Source organism: Dendrobates tinctorius, unplaced genomic scaffold, assembly GCF_039654945.1.
Source record: "Dendrobates tinctorius isolate UK_male_01 unplaced genomic scaffold, ASM3965494v1 ptg000060l, whole genome shotgun sequence".
Taxonomy (NCBI): Eukaryota; Metazoa; Chordata; class Amphibia; order Anura; family Dendrobatidae; genus Dendrobates; species Dendrobates tinctorius.
Window position 1 is genome coordinate 72,455,546 of NW_027361728.1, and position 15,696 is coordinate 72,471,241.

Sequence of the window (15,696 nt, forward strand, 5' to 3'; positions counted from 1 at the left end):
TTGTCATTTGTGGGGGATTTCTACTGTTTTGGTACATCAGGGGCTTTCCAAACGCGACATGGTGTCCGATCTCAATTCCAGCCAAAAAAGTCAAATGGCGCTGCTTCCCTTCCGAGCTCTGCCATGCGCCCAAATAGTCGTTTACACCCACATATTGGGTATCAGCTTACTTAGGACAAATTGCACAATAACTTTTAGGGTCCTTTTATCCTTGGGAAAATAAAAATTGGGGGTGAAAAGATCATTTTTGTGGAGAAAATATGATTTTTTAATTGTACGGCTGTACGCTATAAACTTCTGTGAAGCCCTTGTGGGTTCAAAGTTCTCACCACATATCTAGATAAGTTCCTTGGGGGGGGTCTAATTTCCAAAGTTGGATAACTTGTGGGGGGTTTCCACTGTTTAGGTACATCAGGGGCTCTCCAAACGTGACATGGCGGCCAATCTGAATTCCAGCCAATTTTGCATTGAAAAAGTCAAACGGCGCTCCTTTCCTTCTGAGCTCTGCCATGCGCCGAAACAGTGGTTCCCCCCACATATCAGGTATCAGCGTACTCAGGAGAAATTGCACAATAACTTTTGCCGTCCAATTTCTCCTGTTACCCTTGGTAAAATAAAAAAAATTGGACCTGAAGTAATTTTTTTGTGAAAAAAAGTTAAATGTTCATTTTTTTTAAACATTCAAAAAATTCCTGTGAAGCACCTGAAGGGTTAATAAACTTCTTGAATATGGTTTTGAGCACCTTGAGGGGTGCAGTTTTTAGAATGGTGTCACTTTTGGGTATTTTCTATCATATAGACCCCTCAAAGTGACTTCAAATGTGATGTGGTCCGTAAAAATAAAATGGTGTTGCAAAAATGAGAAATCGCTGGTCAAATTTTAACCCTTATAACTTCCTAACAAAAAAAAATCTTGATTCCCAAATTGTGCTGATGTAAAGTAAACATATGTGAAGTGTTATTTTTTAAGTTTTTTGTGTGCCATATCTCTGTGATTTAAGGGCATAAAAATTCAAAGTTGGAAAATGGCGAAATTTTCAAAATTTTCGCCAAATTTCTGTTTTTTTCACAAATAAACGCACGTTATTTGAATGAAATTTTACCACTAACATGAAGTACAATATGTCACTAGAAAACCATGTCAGAATCACCGGTATCCATGGAAGCGTTTCAGAGTTATTACCTGATAAATGGACAGTGGTCAGAATTGTAAAAATTGGCCCGGTCATTAACGTGCAAACTACCCTTGGGGGTTAAGGGGTTAAATTACTTACGTATTTTTCGGAATATAAGATGCACTTTTTTCACCAAAGTTTTTTTGAATCCTGAGATCTCATTGCCAAGATCTGTCTGCTGCGATGCGGTGGCCTCTGGAAAAATGGCCGCTGGGGGGCGGTGCATGCTCAAATTGAGATCCCGGCCACGAGATCTCAATCTGAGCATGTGCCGCCCCCAGCGACCATTTTCCCGGAGGCCACCGCATCGCAGCAATGGATATGCGGGGCCTCAGGGCTTTCACCAGATGCCGGTGGAGCCCCGAGGACCACCACCAAAACTGCCGCACCAGCCTGGGATGGGATTTCCCGGAGGCCACCACACCTGCCGCGCCAGCCTGGGATGGGAGTCATATCGCCGGACCACCGAACATCTCCTGTGACCCTGCTCCACCAGCGCTGCTGATCCCCCCTGGTAAGCTGAACTCGGACTGTAAGACGGACCCCTATTCGACACATTAATTTTTTTCCCCTATTTTCCTTCTGAAAATTTGGGGTGCGTCTTATGGTTCAGTGCATCTTATAGTCCAAAAAATATGGTAACTGTTTACAATAACAGTAATTTTGGCGAGGGGTACCCAAACTTTTACATGCCACCGAAGTAAAAAAAAAAGTATACCGCATATACCTGACTAGGACTATCTTTCAGCATCAGTCCGCAATTATAGGGGGTCTATGGACATGCAGCCAGTGTATACGCTTTCTCATATGCTACATGGTGTCAATAAGCCACTTACAGAGAGCTGTACATTGCTTATCTGCTAGAAAGTTTTTACATATAGTATAAAGACATAAAATCGATTTGACTTGGCATCTCACAGATATGTATAGCACTGGTTAAAGCTGCTTGCCCATTTTTCTAACATTGACCAAAGCTTTAAACTTCTCCTGTCACAAAGTAAAGTAAGATTATTTACTTAACAGGGAAGGCCTTAATGTGCTATTTTCAGAACTTCTCCCAAAATCAAGCTCTGTGTGTCCTCTCTTCCCTAGGGATAACTACAATATTCTTTACTCCACATGAAGACATTTCCACAGTACTAGTACAGCATGTTTTTCACCGCACTAATCCGAACATGAAAAGTGTATTGTGGCTCAGAATAAATATTTACTTAGTGTTTCAGCTTAATATTGAGAGCTCTCAACTAAAATCCTTGTTTTCACTGGACCTGCTCTGCTTCCAGTCAGCACTACAGTTGGCACAGGAGGCTAAATGTGCTTCACTTTGATTTCAATGGCAAGCAAAAATGCAAATCTTTCAAGATACTGTCAACTTCTGTTCTTTGACTGTAAGAAAATATTCATACCTTGTGGCAATAGACATTACAAAAATGTGAGGAGCGTTTCAATCGTAATATGTATTCTCTTTCCTCATTGCTGCATTACTAAAACATCAAAATGTAGAGGTTTCAGTAATGGAATAAGTGGAAACTGACATATTCTTAACTACGAAAGTATTACAGAATGAAGTAACATAAGTACATTTTTCACCCATGTATTACCTTTGCCCCCCTATAAGGTTGTAATTTCCAACTCTAGAATGTATGTAATTCAGGCTATCAGACATACAATACTGTAATCAGGATTAATATATTCAAACATGGTTGCAGATTTTAAACTATCCGTTTTTTACATTGTGGTTTAGTTGCATTTTTTGCCTGTACACAGGATAAGTGACAAATGTATGATGACTTGGGGTCCCGTTATTTTTACTCTCATGATTACCCCTGTTCAGGAGGAATTTAAATGGTCACACATGTTCATGGCTGCCCAAGTAAGTCTATAATACAGATAAAGATAGTGTACAGCCGGAAGAAAAACCCCTAAAAACATATCTTTATTAAATATTAACCTTAAATTAGATACTCATAGAACCTAGATGCAAACAAATATACAAAAATATCAATTGGGTCAAAAACAGAAGGTGGGAAAAATTGGAGGGATTCGCCCTGCACCATTCCCTTGTAGTATTGACAGCACATACACACTCTAGCACCCTCTTAGTGGATAGATAATTGCTCATAAAGTATGAAGGCTCTTTCTATAGTCTCTCTTTAAGGACTATTGGTATATTTTCCTTCCCTGTGTGAATTTCCCAGATATCTGTTTCCGTCTCTTTGGCCAGCAGGCTAGTGTTGATTTTAGATTTAGGGTCAAATAGGGACATTCTTCGTTGAGCGTGGGCACCATATCGAACTTAGGGTGCCAACCTCTGCGGCTAGGAAGGGAATGGTGCAGGGCAAATCAGTCCCCAATTCTTTCCCCTTCCGTTTATGACCCAATTTATTGTCTGTCTATTTGCATCTAGGTGCTGTGAGTGCCTATTTATACGATTAATATTTAGCAAAGATACCTTTTTCAGGGTTTTGTCTTTTTCTTCCGGTTCCACTTTATAATGGCCCCATACCTATGTTTTTTGATGTTTTTTCCACTGATAAAAATAGCCAAATCCATCTCTAATCAATAGCAACTACTGAACCCAGACAAAATGGAAGTTCTTTTGATCGTAGGTTTGAACTTAACAAATTGGCAACCTTTAACTGAATTATCTGTGGTAGAAAAAGCCCTTCAAAACTCAGACCCGGTTTGTAATTTCAGTTAAGGTCTTGATAGAAACTGCCAGTCTGAATCTAATTTCAGCCACTATTAAATCTTAATTTTTCCACCTGAAAAATACTGCCAAAATTAAATATCCTTGAACAAGCCTTCATAACCTCTGAGCTTTACCATTGCAATGCCCTGCAGCCTCAAAGCCAAGACACCACACTGCATTCAGACATTTTAATATGTCACAGATATGTTCATAACCAATCAAACTCAAAATGCTTCAATATTGCAAATCCTCCACTACACTAGATGCCTGGAAAAGGGAGAATACATTTGCTGTTGATTAATGTTTAGAGACTATCCATATTAATGGTACACCTTGATTTGATGGGATAGCTTATGCGCTCTTAGATCAAAAAGCGCTAAGTACCTTACACCTTTTCCGTTTACAGCAATATTCCAATATTGGAGTTCATGTATTCACTATTCATGGTGTGCTGTATGTATATGTTTGTATATTGGCCACATAGTGTAATTGTGCACCTGTAAATTAATTTAATACTAAAAGTGTGCAGACCCTATTTTTCTTTTTTGTAATACATATCTAGGGGTGTGGCCCCCTCCAGGACTCAGCACCCTTATCCACCCATATTTCCCATACAAGGTTTTAATTGCAAGCTATGCTTGGTTTCCATTTCAGTCCCTATTAAGATGAGGCCTGGTTTGGCACATGGATCGGTATGACATACATAACTTTGGTCTCTATTACTTGAAGGATCTACCGAACCTCCACTCAGATCAGCAAGATCCAGCTTTTTGCTAGGCAACCCCCACTCTAAAGAACTCAGTAGCTGATTAATTGAGCTATCACCTATCATCAAAAAACATCTGTTCAGTTTGGCATTTACAAATAAATAACACCCTACATAGGCCATTATACCAAACTGATTAATTTACTCCCTGACTGCGCTTTGACACCATTGTCAAAAAAAGCACTACAAATCATGGAGTAATATCTTCTCTTTAAATAAAGAGCAGTAGATCTGGTTCATAATACTGTTGATGAAATGTAGCTCCCTGACTTCAGCAGCACTCATGCAGCCACACACAAGAACACTACCACCACCATGTATCACTGTAGGCACCATGCATGTTTCTTTGTACTTCTCACCTTTGCTATGCTAGACAGTTTTGAAGTCTTCAATTCCAAAACATTTTTTTAGTGTTCATATTTTTCAGCATGGGCCCTGGCAAATTGTGAGCTGGCATTTTTGTGCATGAGGTTTAGGAGAGGTCTTCTTTTTGGATTATTCCTCTGCAGCATACACAGTATTGTGTCATGGGAAACATTCACCCCGGTTTCGCTTTCTAATTCTTTTGCTAACTGTAGAAAACTTGCATGTCGATTTTCTTCAACCATTCAACCATCAGCAGATGCCACTCTATAGGTGTTTACTTCCTTGGTCGGCCTGGACATCTCTGTGAGATGGATTCAGTGCCATCTTAGTTACATTTTTGTATAATTTTTTTGCATAATATTCTGACTGATAAGTAAAGGTTTGCTGATCTTCTTGTAGCTGCCATTTTTTTTAAAAATTATTTGGGGCGTGTCCGGATGAGGCGCTGAGCGGGCACAGGGAACGCTAACTGCATGCCCCAGCAGACTATAGTGGCTCACAGCAGCAGGCAGCTGCGGGGAAAACCTGTAATTTTACTCACCACGACCTCAGGTGGGGTCCGGGCACGATGGGGCACATCACAAGGAGCACAGGAGCAGTGCCAGGCAGGACACTAGTCTTTGTGCAGGTGCCCTGGAAAATCCAAGATAGCCACCGCAGCACTCACCATGCAGCCAGTGGCGGTGTGGAGCGTTTTGGGGGGTCTGATCTATTGACACCGAGTTAGACCTCACCGCAGAGGGGCACAAGTGCAGTGGAGCAGGCACAGGAGAGATCAGGCTATAGCAGGCTATACATTGTTGTGACATTACCTCAGCCTTCACTGCACTACAGAAAGACATTGGGCACATAGGGGACAGAACAGCCAATAGTGAGGAGAAGCTGGAGGAATTCACCACAGCCCACAACCACTTAGTGGACACTCATAATGAGGCAGATGAGGAGATCACCGCCCTAAAACTGAAGCTGGCGGACCTGGAAGACCACTCCAGGCGCAACAATAGGCGCTTCAGAAAGCGTTGCTGCAGACGCGTTGGAGGAGTTCCTAACTGATTTTTCCACCGCACTGGTCCCCGAGGCAGAACAGCGAGACCTCTTAATAGATAGAGCACACATGATCCCCAAACCTAAAAGCATCCCTGCCTCTGTGCCCAGAGATGTAATTGCCAGGCTTCATTTTTATCATTTTAAAGAAGCCATTAGCAAAGCTGCAGCGAGCAGACTGGAGCTCCCGGACAGATTCAAGATCATCCTGGTGTTGACCGACCTCTCTGCCATCACCCCAAACAGAAGGCGGGAATTCTCCACAGCCACCAAGATCCTACAGGACAACAGGGTCCTGACTTCTCCCCGAGAGGCCATGACTCTACTGCAGAAGTGGTCACTGGTGACGGTGGACGAGGATACCAGCTCCCCGCTGAAGAAGAAAATGCTGCCTACCCTGATGGAGTGGACATGAACGAGAGAAGAGATTACAAGACTATTTTTTTACCATAGTCTGCGGAGGTATGAGAGGAGAGTTTTTTGTTTCTCTTCACCCCACCACTATATACTGGAAGGTGGAGCATATTCAGGAGGTTCACTTAGAACTGAACTCTATTTTTGAAATTGTTACAGTTTTTTCACAAAATTAAAAGTTGTTTTTTGTTATTCCTCCATTTTTTCCTAATTGACTAGTCATCACACATAGATTTTATCTGTAATCTTTACATGGTTCTTCACATTTATAACATTAATGTAAAAGGTCTGAATAGTCAGCTTAAAAGATCCCTTTTATGGAAAGAGGCCCAATCCCTATTGTGTGTTCAGGAAATCCACCTAAATAGCACTGACGCCCATAGATTGCTGAAAAGAAATTTTCCAAATGTCTTTCATTCCCATGCAATTGACAAAAAAGAGGAGTAGTAATTGCAATAATGAACACCGTCACCTTCCAGCTAATCACCAGCGTAGTGGACGATGAGGGCAGATGCATCATCCTAGTCTGCACCATAAATAACAAGACCTACACAATTGTCTCTATTTATGCCCCTAACTCCAAGCAAATCTCATTTCTTAAAGACACCATAGCGGTAGTAGCAAAGGTTAAAAAAGGTGCCTTGTTAGTCTGTGGGGACTTTAACATCACCCCCTGTCCTAACATTGATAAATCGGTACTTCCTCAAAAGAAAGAAAATACCCGATCACTCTCTCAGACCATCCTAGCGGAAGAACTCTATGATGTCTGGCGGGTTCTACATGCCTCCGAGAGGGATTACACCTTATACTCACACTCCCATAGAGCTTACTCCAGTTTTGACCTAATGGTCACAGATAAGTGGATATTACAGGACATCCAAAAGGCCACGGTAGGGAACATCACCTGGTCGGACCACGCCCCGGTCTCTTCTCAAATTACAGAGGGATACAACTATCTGACATATTCCCCATGAAGAGTAAATAACTACCTAATTACATACCATACAATTAGGCCCCAATTACATGAAGCATTATCAGAATATTTCACAATTAATAACAAACCTTATGTGTCCGTATCTACAGTATGGTGCGCTCACAAGGCCTAGCTCTGGGTTACCGCTCATTAACATAGTTATTAAGGTTGAAGGAAGACTTTAAGTCAATCTAGTTCAACCCATATCCTATCTTAACTTGGTCTAACATGTTGATCCAGAGGAAGGCAAAAAAACCCCATGTGGCAAACAGTAAGCTTCACGTTGGGGAAAAAAAATCCTTCCCGACTCCACATATGGCAATCAAACTAGCTCCTTGGATCAACGCAATATTAAGGAAACTAGTGTATATACCCTGTAATATTATACTTTTCAAGAAAGGCATCCAATCCCTTCTTAAATTTTAGTAGGGAATCACTCATTTCAACATCATATGGCAGAGAGTTCCATAGTCTCACTGCTCTTACAGTAAAGTGAGTATGCTTAAACCTTCATTCCTTCAGACGTAGAGTATGCCCCCTTGTCCCCGTCACAGGCCTAAGAGTAAAAAGATCATTAGAAAGGTCTTTGTACTGTCCCCGCATATATTTATACATTGTAATAAGATCACCCCTAAGCCTTCGATTTTCCAAACTAAATAACCCCAAGTGTAATAACCTGTCTAGGTATTGCAGACCCCCCCAGTTCCCTAATACCCTTGGTCGCTCTTCTCTGCACACGCTCCAGTTCAGCTATGTCTTTCTTATACATCGGAGACCAGCTCTTAACCCACTTACACATATTTTCCCCTATCCCCATTGTTCTCATTTTATGTATCAACCTTTTGTGTGGCACCGTATCGAAAGCTTTTCTTTTGAAAAGTCCATGTACACCACGTCCACTGCGTTCCCTTGGTCCAGTCCGGAACTTACCTCTTCATAAAAGCTTATCAGATTAGTCTGACAGGAACGGTCACTTGTTATCCCATGTTGATATTGGGTCATGAGGTTATTCTTCTTTAGATACTCCAGTATAGTATCTCTTAGAAAACCCTCCAGGATTTTACCCACAGTTGAGGTTAAGCTAACTGGCCTATAATTTCCAAGTTCAGTTTTTGTCCCCTTTTTGAATATTGGCACCACATTTGCCATCCTGTGGTACAGACCCTGTTATTATGGAATCTTTAAAGATTAAAAATAATGGTCTATCTATGATTGTACTTAATGCCTGCAGTACTCGGGGGTGGATCCCATCTGGGCCTAGAGATTTGTCAATTGAAGTGATTTTTAGATGCCGCCGTACTTTATGCTGGGTTAAGCAGATGACATTTAATGGAGAATTTTTATCACTGATCATGTTATCTTTCATGGGATTTTCTTCTGTTAATACTGTTGAAAAAAAGTCTTTTAGCATATTGGCTTTTCCTCATCCTCATCCACTATTTAACCCAGACTATTTTTAAGGGGACCAACACTATCATTTTTTAGCTTCTTACTATTTATGTAGTGTAGGGTTTTGCTCTGGTAGGCAATGGCAGGGCCACAGTAACGAGGCAACACACAGGCTTAAATCCAACTTCAGTGGTTTAATGTCACTTTGGAAACAGCAGGTTAACAGAAAGTAATGGAAAACATAAATATGCTCCAGCTTGGAGAACCACTAGTCCCAGACTCATCCTTGCATGGGACAGGCTTAACTAAGCGGCTGCCAGGTCAGCAGCATAAGCCAGGTGCCATTCCCAGAGTTGTTTGGAGTCTTGCTGCTATAGCTCTGCAGCACGGGTAATCCTGCTAACAAATTCAGGCTAACTCCAGCCAAGTTCCTGTATCTTCCACACACACTCACCATGTGCCAAATACCAATCTCCATTACATAGCCCATAGCCCCACCCACAGGTGAGGTCGACATCACATGGGCCGATCACGTGACCGTGACAACATCGCAGGTCCTTGTCTTTAGGGAAAATCCCGTCCAAACTTTAACCTGCTGGGAGAACTGTATCTCCCATCCAGAAAACACCCTTTGCTGTACCACATACCTCCCTCCTTTGTTCAACCCTAGGTGGGTGGACACATGACATACAGTGAACTCTGGACAGGGCATCTGCGTTCCCCTGCAGTCTGGCTGCCCGATGTTCTTCTGAAAAACTAAAATTTTGCAGGGACAGAAACCACCTGGTGACTCGTGCATTCCTCTCCTTAGCTTGATCCATCCATTTAAGAGGGGAATGATCTGTCACCAAATGAAACGATCTCCCCAGCAAATAATAGCACAATGACTCAAGTGCCCACTTAATGGCCAGGCACTCTCTTTCCACAATACTGTATCTGGTTTCGGCTGGGGTAAGCTTCTAGTTTAGGAAACTAATGGGATGCTCTTCCCCATTAACCTCCTGAGACAGCACGGCACCAAGCCCTATCTCAGAGGCATCAGTCTGCACAATGAACTCTCTTTTGAAATCAGGTGTAATCAGAACTGGTGTACCACACAGTGCCAATTTTAGCTTTACAAAGGCCTCCTCTATCTGATCATTCCAGCAGACCATCACAGACTTCCTCCCTTTCAAGCAGTCTGTAAAAGGCGCAGACAGGGTTGCAAAGTTGGGAATAAACCGTCTGTAATAACCCACTAAACCTAAAAAGGCTTTCACTTGTTTTGTTGTAAGGGGATGGGGCCAGTTCTGGATTGCCTCCACTTTGTTTACTTGGGGTTTGAGGACTCCTCTCCCAATGACATAACCCAAGTACTGAGCTTCCTCCAACCCTATGGAACACTTCTTTGGGTTGGCAGTTAGCTCTGCTTGTCGCAAGGAATCTATCACCGCCTGAACTTTTGGAAAGTGACTTTCCCAATCTGTACTGTACACAACAATATCGACTAGATAGGCTGAGGCATAACGGCGATGGGGATGAAGAACAATATCCACTAACCGCTGGAATGTCGCTGGCTCGCCATGTAACCCAAAGGGTAATACTTTATATTGGAGCAGCCCCTTGGGTGTTACAAATGCTGTTTTTTTCCTTGCCGCCTCTGTTAGGGGTACCTGCCAATAACCTTTTGTGAGGTCAAAGGTTGAAAAATACCGTGCCTGCCCAAACCACTCTATCAACTCATCGACCCGGGGCATGGGGTAGGTGTCAAATTTTGAAATTTCATTAAGTTTTCTAAAGTCATTGCAGAACCTTAGCATCCCATCAGGCTGGGGGAATTAGGACTCTTGGGCTGGCCCACTCACCTTGGGACTCTTCAATGACCCCTAACTGCAGCATAGTTTTTACCTCCTCCACGATGGCTTGTCGCCGGGCCTCAGGCACCCGATATGGCTTTAGTCGGACTTTGGCTAGTTTCACACTAGCATTTCTGCCGTCTGTGCACGGCCGCCGATAAGTCCCACCCCCTGCCGCACCCCCTCCTGACATCACCGCCTATTATCGCACATGGCCGCATGCGATCTGCGCACCCTATCTTTAATATAGGGTGCGCAGATTGTGCGCTTCCCGTGCGCTAGAAGCATTTTTGAGTGTGCTGCGCACTTTTGTAGGTGCGCCGGTATGCGCCGAACGCAGCATGCTGCATTTTGGCGCGCTCGGCGCACCTTCAAAAGTGAGCAGCGCACTCAAAAATCCTACTAGCGCACGGTCAGTGCATGGTCTGCGCATCCTATATTAAAGATAGGGTGCGCAGATCGCATGTGGCCATGTGCGATAATAGGCGGTGATGTCAGGAGGGAGTGCGGCAGGGGGCGGGGCTTATCGGCGACCGTGCGCAGACGGCAGAAACACTAGTGTGAAACTAGCCTTTGGTCTGTGGCTCCGTGACAATGTCATTTTGGATTAAGGCGGTGCGTCCAGGGAGCTCCGAAAAAACATCTATATTTCCACGAACAAACTCCCGGACCTCCTGAACCTGTCTAGGAGACAAAGTATCTGCTATTTTGACTACGGAGAGGGCTTTTCCTGACTCCCCCAGAGGTAATGGAGCCCTCTCCATCTGAAATGCAGGCAGCGGACTATCCCCACCAAGGTGGTCTCTATCTTTCCATGGTTTAAGCAAATTAACATGGTAAACCTGCTCTGACTTCCTCCGACCTGATTGGTGTACCTTGTAGTCTACTGGCCCCACCTTCTCCATAATCTCGTAGGGCCCCTGCCACCTTGCAAGAAATTTGCTATCCACTGTAGGCACAAGTACCAACACCTGATCCCCAGGACTAAAGGTTCTTACCCGAGCCTCCCGGTTATAGACCCGACTCTGCGACCGTTGTGCTGCCTCCATATGTTCCTGGACTAACGGTAGGACAGTCTCCATTCTTTCTTGCATTCTTGCAACATGTTCCATCACACTTTTATGGGGGGTGGGTTGATTCTCCCATGCTTCTTTGGCTATATCGAGTAAGTCCCGTGGATGTCTCCCAAACAATAGTTGAAAGGGCGAGAACCACGTAAATGCCAGGGGCATCTCCCGCACTGCAAACAATAAATATGGCAGTAAGAGATTCCAATCCTTCCCATCTTTGGAAACGGCTTTTTTAACATGCTCTTCAGTGTCTTATTGAATCTTTTTACCAGACCATCTGTTTGGGGATGATAGACCGAGGTGAGCAATTGTTTAACATTTAACAAGCGGCAGAGTTCCTTCATGATTTTTTACATAAAGGGGGTTCCCTGGTCTGTTAAAATCTCTTGAGGAATTCCCACCCGCGAAAACATACCCAAGAGTTCTTTTGGTATGAGCTTAGCTGACGTGTGGTGCAGTGGAATGGCCTCAGGATACCGGGTAGCATAATCTAAAACTACAAGGATATGTTGGTGTCCCCTCGCTGACTTATTGACAGGCCCTACCAGATCCATTGCCACTCTTTTGAAAGGTACCTCCATAATTGGTTAAGGCACCAAAGGACTGCGGAAGTGAGGCTGGGGACTGGCTACCTGGCATACTGGACAGGAATTACCGTACCGTTTAACTTCTTCATGGACACCTAGCCAATAAAACCGCTGCAGAATTCTGTCTAGGGTTTTCTTTTGGCCCAAATGCCCACCGAGTACATGCGCATGCGCTAAGTCCATTACCAGCCTACGATATGCCTGAGGTACCAGTAAATGTTCTACCATTTCCCCACGTATTTTCTCGACTCGATACAACAAACCTCGGTTTCTCTCAAAGCGTGGCATCACTGTAGCCGCCTCAGGGTTTTAGGGTACCCCATTGACAAACTGTACATTCTCCCTGGCTCTAGCCAAAGTAGGGTCTCTGAGTTGCGCCATACCAAAATTGTCACCTGAAACATTTAAGTCTGACAATTCAGGTCCCGGCGGCAAATCTTCCACCTCTCCAGACAAGACTTCTATGGGAGGATTCTTCCCCTCCTCCACCAAAGGGAAAGTTAGCCCTACCGCCAGCACTTCTTCCTCTGGGCCACCAGGTTCATGCCCTACTTCTGAATAATGTAACCTGGTTGCCACTGGTGCCGGCAGCTGTTCAGGGAGTGGGACAACAGTTGGCCACAGCACAGAAAACAGAGGAAAGTCTCTTCCAATTATCACTTCATAATGCAAATTAATCACAACCCCCACCTCGTGGCACTGCCTCCCCGCTGGCATGTTTATCACCACTAGTGCGGTAGGATAGTCTTTCAGGTCCCCATGTATACACAACACCCCAATTTTCCGACCAGTATACTCGCTGGTTTGTACCAGGGTTACAAGACTCCCTGAGTCCAGTAAGGCCACAGCCGGAGTGCCCTCCACTTCAACCTTACACAAATGTTCAATATTGGGACCCTTTGGGGTGCCCATTGCACACATCAGTTCGGCATAGTGGGACTGGCGGTACCCAAAGTTTGTGTACATGGGCTCAGTCAGGTGGGGGCAATCAGCTCTTAAATGACCTGGTTCCTGGCACCGCCAGCAGATTATGAGGCTCCTTTCTTCCGAAGACAAGTCCTGAGCAGCATTCCTGGGCTCTGCTTGCCTTGCCAGGGGTGGAGACCTAGGGAACCTTCCTGTTACCTTCCGGGAACTCCCTCCCTGTAGTTCTTTGGTAGCCCCATATCTCTCTATGAGGTCTACCATCTGAAGGGCATTAGTAGGGGAGGCCTGTCCGACCCATGTTTGGAGGGAGTGGGGCAAAGCCCTCCAAAATTTATCAGTCACTATGCGGTCCAGCATGGCCGTGGGAGACAATACCTCAGGCTGCAACCACTTTTGTAACAAGTGCACCAGGTCATAATACTGGGACCGAGCCTGCTTGACAGGGTTAAACTCCCACTGGTGTACTCATCGGGCCCGGACTAACACATTCACCCCAAGACGTGCCAGTATCTCACCTGCATTTTTCCTGCGGATGTCTTCCATTTTTCATGCAGTTTTCATGCGGTTTTTGTGCGGTTTTCCATCGCGGTTTTCCCCCTGCGGATTTGGTGACAGGGGAGATGGAAAACCGCACAAAAGAAGTAACATGCTGCGGATTTTGTACCGCGGGAAAACCGCGCGGAAAAATCCGCAGCGTCTGCACAGCGTTTTTTTTTTTACATTGATTTTAAGGCTATTGTACATCACAATGCAGAAATGCAAAGTTTCTGCGCGGTAAAATCCGCTGCGGAACCGCTGCAAATCTGCATCGTGTGCACACAGCCTAATGAGGCAACACACAGGCTTAAAGTCCAACTTCAGTGGTTTAATGTCACTTTGGAAACAGCAGGTTTCAGAAAGTAACAGAAAACACAAACGTGCTCCAGCTTGGAGAACCACTGGTCCCAGACTTAGCCTTGCATGGGACGGGCTTAACTAAGTGGCTGCCAGGTGCAATTCCCAGGGTTGTTTGGAGTCTTGCTGCTATAGCTCCGCAGCACGGGTAATCCTTCTAACAAATTCAGGCTAACTCCAGCCAAGTTCCTGTATCTTCCACACACACTCACCATGTGCCAAACACCAATCACCATTACATAGCCCATAGCCCCACCAACAGGTGAGGTCGACATCACATGGGCCAATCACATGACCGTGACATTATTGCAGGTCCTTGTCTTTAGGGAAAATCTCGTCCAAACTTTAACCTGCTGGGAGAAATGTATCTCCCATCCAGCAAAACACCCTTTTCTGTACCACAGTAGTTAAAGAATATGCATGCGCCTCCACTCCCATAGGCGAGGAGCGCATATTCATTACCTTAATGAGTGGTACCACGTGACTGTTGAGCACAGGAAGAGCTGCTGCGCTGGGACAATGGAGATGCAGGGAAATGCAGTGACGGCGCAAGGAGGGTGAGGAGGACGGAGGAGGACGTAGGAGGACAGGGAAAGATGGAGGAGAACCAAGAATAATTCAATTTATGCTATAACTGTAGTAAGGTTGCAATATTTTACATGGTGCCAGGCCTGATTCTTTCTGTTGCCATGTCACCCATCTAAGAGGAGATTTACCTGTACTGCTAAATAAATAAGAAACCACCCCTTTGGTCTACATAATAAAATACTATAAAAAAAAAATCAACTTTCAAAACATTCAAATACTTGAACATAGAAAAATGTGAATAAGCAAATAAAACATGTAATCAAATTAGATTGCTTTTACTTGAGCAGTGTAATGGGATGAATAATATGTGACCTTCCACTAGGAAAAACCATTTTTGTAAGGCCTCATACTCACTTGCGATTAAAAAAACGGTCCGATTTCTGGACTGGAAAAAAGGGTGGAGTGTTATCCCAGTGTCATGCGATTTCTATGCTTTTTTTATTTTTCCATCCGTTTTCCATCCGTTTTTTTTCCCCAGCCAATCTTTTTCTACAGTCATTTACAGGACCATTTACAGTGTTCTATACCACAGAATGGTGATGTAATCCATTAAAGATGGATGGAAAACGGATGGTCCGTTTTTGGTCCGTTTTTTTAATCGCACCCATTGACTTCTATTGACCAAAATCGCTGCAAATCGCAGCATGCTGCGATTTTTTTCTCAGACCAATTTGGCTGAGAAAAAAAAATCGCAAGTGAGATGTCACCCATTCACTAACATGGGTCAGAGTGCAATCCGATTAAAAATCGGATTGCAATCGTCCGATTTTATCACCAGTGAGTATGAGGCCTAATAGTGCATGAACTAGAACATGACACTTTGTATCGTATAGCAAAACCAAAAGAAATGAACTGGAGTATAAGTCGCCTTTCACACATCAGTTTTTTGCTGTCAGGACGGAGTCACACTAGCGATTAAATCAGACGAATGCAATGCGATAAAAAAAAACTGATGCGACAGATCCATTTTTTTGAC